Genomic DNA, 6,697 nt, shown 5'->3' with positions numbered 1-6,697 from the left:
GTTATTACCTCACTCAATATGTTTTTGTCTAGATCCATCAATTTGCATGCAAATTTCAAAGTATCATAATATTTTTTTATCACTGTGTAGTACTCCATTGTGTAAATATACCATTCTTTATCCATTCTTCAGTTGAGGGGCATTTGGGTTGTTTCCAGGTTCTGGCTATGACAAACAATGCTGCTATGTACATAGTTGAGCACATGTCCTTGTGGTATGATTGAACATCCTTTGGGTATATACCCAAAAGTGGTATTGCTGAGTCTTGAGGTAGGTTGTTTCCTAATTTCCAGAGAACTCTCGATACTGTTTTCCAAAGCAACTGTACAAGTTTGCACTCCCACCAGCAATGCAGAAGTGTTCCCTTTACCTCATATCTTCTCCAGCATAAGCTATCACCAGTGTTTTTGATCTTGGTCATTCCAATAGGTGTAAGATGGAATTTCAGAGTTGTTTTGATTTGCATTTCTCTGATTGCTAAGGATGTTGAGCATTTCCTTAAGTGTCTTTCAGTCATTTGAGATTGGTCTGTTGAGAGTTCTCTGTTTAGGTCTGTACCCCATTTTTTTTTAAATTGAATTATTTGTTCTGTTGATGTCAAGTTTCTTGAGTTCTTTGAATATTTTGGAGATCAGACCTCTGTCTGATGTGGGGTTGGTGAAGATCTTTTCCCATTCTGTAGGTTGTCATTTGTCTTGTTGACTGTGTCCTTTGCTTTACAGAGACTTCTCAGTTTCAGAAAGTCCCATTTATTAATTGTTGCTTTCAGTGTTTGTGCTACCAGGTTAATATTTAGGAAATGCTCTCCTAACCAATGAAAACATTTAATCCTGTAAGAAATACTAGCACTGCTGCTAGGAGAATGCTGACAGTAGAGACCAGTAGTCCCAGCTGCCGCCCGGGTTTTAGGATGTAGGGCAAATTGGGAAACCACCCAGGCTCTGCTTTTCTTCGTAGGAATTTTGCAAGGCTGTTGTACAATGATGAAATTAGACAACTATGCATGCAATTAGCACAACTTAATTAATAATTAGCAATTATACTGCACAGTGCTTTGTTACATAGCAGTTGTTCAACACTGTGTATCAGCCATCATCACTATCGCCACTACCATCATCTTGTCTCTTCAAGTGTTTCGGGAGGAGGCACTGGGCTTACTTCTCTGTTCTTGTCACTCTTTGAGGTCACTTCTCTTACTATGCAATAGAGCCCTTCTGTCATCACCCAGATATAAGAAACACATCTCTTTCTGCCCAAGTCCGACTCTGTCCTGAATCTGGCAAAGAACGTGTTTCCAGTCCCCACTTTGCCTGTGCATTATTCTCTTTCCTTTGAAATTACGAGGTGAGTGAGAGATTCACGGGCCTTGTGGCTCTGCAGCCCTGCCATAGCATCCTCTGAGGCCCGTCCTCAAGCCTCTAATCCTCCTTCCCCATCCTCAGTCTCACAGTCAGGACTTTGCAGGAGAGATTCAGAAAACTGGGAATGTTTTAGCCCACACACCTTGACATTTCTTTTCACCATTCTGCGGGCCCTTCCTGTCAAACGTACAAAACTGAGAAGAACAAAAGTCGCAATGCACCTCTTGTTCTTGTCTTTGGCCAGCCAGGTCAAGTAGCAGATTGAGATGTGTTCTGCCACGAACCTAAGTTTGTTTTACAATGTGCCTACAGCAAGAAGAAAGCCTGGCGTTCCTTGGCAGTATGCTAAGATTTGACAAATGCTGCTGCTCAGTTTTTAAGACTGAGCAAGCTGTTTTCCTTGCCTCTACTCGTCAGATAGTGTTCAAGCAAATGGGAATGGCAGCGCTGGTTTCTTGCTAAGGGGGTTTCACCCACAAGTCTTTCTTCAAGATTCGATGAGAAGGGCTCCCACACAGATTCCTCATGAAGAATAAAAAATGTTTTTATTATGTTTATGTTGTATGTACATGTATGTGCACATATGTGTAGGCACCCATGGGGGCTAGAAAAGGGCATTGGATTTCCGGGAACTGGAGTTATAGGTGGTTGTGAGCGGCCCAGTATGCGCAAGAACTGAGGGGGGTAGCGTGTGCTTTAACCACCGTGCCGTCTCTCCAGACCCTCACAAGGATTTGAAGAGACACTTTTGAGAAAGGTGCTCAGAGGTGAGGCGACAAGGATGCTTTTACTGCACTAGTGACTTAAACAACAGAAATTTACTTTCGTACTTCTGGAGACTAAAAGTCAGAAATCAAGATGGTGGTCAGGTTGGCTCCTTAAAGGCTATGTGGAAAGGCCTGCTCAGGCCTCTCTCCATGTGCTGTAATAACCACCTTACCCTGTGTCTGTTGGCTTATTGTCCTCCTCCTCCCTCCAAGCATGTCTATCTTTACGCTTTATGTCTAAATGTCTCTTTCTTCTGAGTACACCAATCCTATTGGATTAAAGTCCACTCTAAGCCTTGATTTTTGTTTTGTTTTGATAGGGTCTCCACATGGCCTTGGTTGTCCTGGGACTCACTCTGTAGGCCAGTTTGGCCAGATACTCACAGAGATCTGTCTTCCTCTGCCTCCCCATTGCTGAGATTAAAGCTGTGCACTGCCAAGATCAGCTCTAAGCCTTCATTTTCACTTGGCTATCTCTGCAAAGACTCTGTCAGCTTCTGAGATACAAGGGGTTTAGATAGCTTCCACCCATCATTTCCAGGCAATAATCATCATGATGGCTCCATTTCGTCACAGCAGGGAAGTGGTTTGTTAACAAGAACTATCAAGAATAAAAAGTTGAGCTTCCCCAAACTCCGCCGTAGCCCTAGCTGTCCTATAACTCATTCTGTAGACCAGGCTGCCCTCCAACTCAGAGATCCACCAGCCTCTGCTTCCTGAGTTCCAGGACTAAAGGTGTGTGTGCTACAACATCTGGCTAAAGATGTTGGCTAAAGGCTAAAAAGTTGAGCCTTTAGAATCAAATAGAACAACTTTGTTGTTAGGACTTTTAACCAATAGTCATGTGAGTTAATCTCTGCCAATCAGTATACAAGACAGAAACAACAGGTTTAAAGACAAAATACAAGGTGAATGTCAGTAAATGTCCAACACCTATGTTTTTTGGAGGGAGGTCCACAGGTCAGAGAACAGCTCTTAAGAATCAGTTCTCCCCTTCTACCGGTGAGTTCTGGTGACAGACTCCTGCGATCAGGCTTGGTGGTCAAATTCACGCGATCAGTCATCTCCCTAGCTCCAGTGTCTAACATTTTGAAGCCATGACTGCTTATATCACGGGCCTGTCTCTCAGTGAATCACTTTGGGAACTAGATAGCCCTTCAGGGCAACATGGCATTTTCTAAATGACTGCCTAAAATTATTTGGATTCCCGTAGAGGTATAACTTCCCTGTGGTTCATGGATGGATAATTCCACTAGCAATAAGAAGGAAGAGTCTGTGCATATATAATACAGGTGTGTTTCCCAGAAGTGATTCTCAGCCTATGGGTGATTGAACCCATTGCTGCAGAACCTGTGGATAAAAGAGGGAGCCACCGTGGACAGGCACACACAGCTAAACTACTATGCCCCTCAGGTTGTGAGCTGCTCCAAGAATACATCCAGCGTCCTTCTCTTGTACTGTGAGGCTTCCTCTAAACAAGGTCAGAAATTAGCTTAGCCTTGTCTAGGCTTATGTTCTCTCCCCTTTTAACAAACACTACCTGTTTTTCTCCTGCTGAGGACTAACGCAAGCTTTCAGGGCTTGGAGGAATACAATTTCATATCTAGTCACAGATGGGATAAGAGACATTTGGACGGTTGTTTCCTCAAGCTTTAGAATACAGAAATTCTGGCTCATTATGTACAGGTATGTGCCATCTGAGGAAAGCCCCTTCCTCAGTTGTGGCATCAGAGGGGTTAAGAATCAGTAATTTCAATTGAGACAGCAAGCGCCACCCCACGTTTCTTGAGTTCCTTCTTCGGCATCCTTGTGCCACCGAGTGGTCGCTCAGGGTAACCTTTGGCCCACCCACAGTAGCTGACCTCTGTCAGATTTATACAAGAGGATTTGTACTTGACCCCCATGGAACTTCCACGCATGGCCCTTGCTCTAGTGTCTGTCCTCCTTCAAGTGGGCTGTTCTGTCACCCCTGGTTTTTCCTCCCAAGGTAGCTGTCCCAGCTGCTTCATCTCCTCGGCTGCGAATCCAGACTTCAGCTACCCTTGCTCTCCTGCATAGAATACATACAGTTACTTATGAGTGGGGCTCCCAATAGTGCCCTGAGCAGGTGAGAGTAGCCACAGCCATCACCAGCCCCCTTCTGTATATTGTTTATTTGAATTCTAGGCCAGGCAGTCATTAAGGACACAACAAATGTTGGCAAGAACATGGACCAAAGCAATCATGTCATGGACACTGCTGGTGGGGATGTAGCCAGTCATCTTGATTAAAAAATTGAAAACAGATTTGCCATGTGACCCTACTATGTGACTGCTGGGTGTTTTAACAAAGAACTTCAAGCCTACATGTCATAGAGATTCATGCATACTACTGTTTCCTGGGTCACCAGTCACAGTAGCTACGTTACAGAACCGACCTAGATGTCCGGCAATGGAGATGAGTGGATAAAGAAAATACTGTACAAAGGAATTGCTTTTCGGCCATGAAGAAGAATGTTATTCTCAAAAAAGTTAATGCAAGCAGGATAATTATACTTACCTAATTAAGTCAGTTTCAAAAAGACAAATCTCATTGTTTTCCTCATTTGAGTCCTGAATTTTATACAAGTACCTAAAATCATATCTGCATAAATGACAGAAAAGTGGTCTTGAAACTGTCTAGGGAAACAATGGGGACCAACAGGAGTGGGCAGGGCGGGGACAAGAAAGACAGAGCAGAGGGTACAGGGGGTTATGCTCAATGTATAATACATACTTGTATAAAAATGCTATTCTACAAATAGTAGCACATACAATAATTATATAAAGATGGAATTGTAAGCAAAGCTAGCCCAAGATCAGGGCATTGTTTATGTTTCTTCCTTTCGGAAGTAGAGGGATAGTTACACTATATGGTAAGATCACTCTGTTGACTCATCTTGAGCTGCCTCTTGTACGAAGTACCTTAGTGTGTCTGCAGTGCAGCTCCAAGCCCTATAATTGAATCTTGGAAGCACAGACAAACCTGGGCCTTTGTCATGTTCCTCCTCGGTTTGAACTCACATAAGTATTCTTACCCAGGTCCTGTCTCCACCTGTTCCTTCCTGTGTCTACACACCCGTTTCTGGGTCTCTAGGGAGGCTGTGGGTGGAACACCTCTCTCAGACCTTCCCAGTTTGGAGGCGAAAGAGGTGCCTGGAGGGAGAAGGGGGAGGGATTGAGAGCTTGGCAGTTAGGGATCTGAGCAGAAAACTGTTCCTTATTTTGTTGTGAAACATGAGAATGTCAGTTTGTATTGGTGCTTGAAGAGAAGCTCTTTCCCGGAGGTTTGCAGTAGGGGTTGGAGAGCAGAAAATAAGAGAAGCATTTGCTTGCTTTTCTATGCCATCCTCTTAGAGTCCCAGGGCCTGGGGCCTGCCCGATGACTCTGCGGGTAGTGGCGATGGCTGGTAAGCCTCATTCCTTGAGTTTCACACTGTGGAACTCTTGGACTCACGTAGTTAAAGGCAAAAACTGACTCCCACAAGTTGTCTTCTGGTCTCCACATGTGTGTTGTGATACACTCAATCCCCTCTTCACACACACACACACACACACACACACACATACACACACACACACACACACGCATACAGGCACACACAAAATGAAAAAAAAAAGGAGAATTCCAAGGGATGGAGAAACTATTTGGAGTCTCTAGCCAAGTGGCTTATCTTATATAATTTTCAGTACTCAGAGTCAGCAAATTGAGAATCTATGGTGGCTCTAGTGTGCCAAAAAGAATTCAAAGAAAGCACTGTGAGTTTAAAATTCATGGTGTGATATATATCTTTTCTTTCCTTCTCTGCCCCCTCCCCTGTCTTTTTTCTTAGACAGCACTTTAAGGATGGAGCATTTAGAAATCTCAGATGGTTATAGATGGAAGACTTTGGATATTAGGTTTCTTATTTGTAAAAGAGAGCATTAAAATGTATAAAGACTTCATAGAAAATACATGGATGGCACTCCGGTCTGGAGTTTGGTTTGGTCTGGAAAGTTCAATGGATGAGAACCCTTATGTCAATGATGGAAGGAGGAGTGGGTGCCCTTTCTTCCCTCTCCCCCAAAAGACTCGACTCAAAAATAATAAAAAGTGTTATAGTTACTGGAGCTGGTTGGCAAGGCATCAGCAAGCGGTAACCTTCTTCAGCAGTGTTGGGGCTCCAGTGTGCAACACCGAGGTTGGATGCTCTCCAGAAAGCGCTCCTGGGACAGACACTGGTTACTTGATCTCTTCTTGTCAAGGTATAAAGTTCAGAAACAGACCAGCATGTTCTTAGATTGCAGGGTGGTAGTGCTGGGGCTTCCGAACTCATCCTGGACATAGCCTTAGAGTTTCTAGGTTATCCCTGGCCACAGGACAGTTGGCCAAGATTTTTATTCAAGGCAAAAGCAAAACCCAAACAAAACAGCAACAATAAACTTTGTATTTCTGTTTCTATTTTTTTGCTAATATGCTAATCTTAGTGTTTTTCTTTTTGTCTTATTTTGAGAGCTAAAAGACCTTTGAGGAGGTGAGGAGAGGTGGCCGGAGACCATTATTGAGATTAAT

Source organism: Myodes glareolus, chromosome 21 (assembly GCF_982192425.1).
Source record: "Myodes glareolus chromosome 21, mMyoGla1.1, whole genome shotgun sequence".
Lineage (NCBI taxonomy): Eukaryota > Metazoa > Chordata > Mammalia > Rodentia > Cricetidae > Myodes > Myodes glareolus.
Note: the sequence above shows the minus strand (reverse complement) of the source record.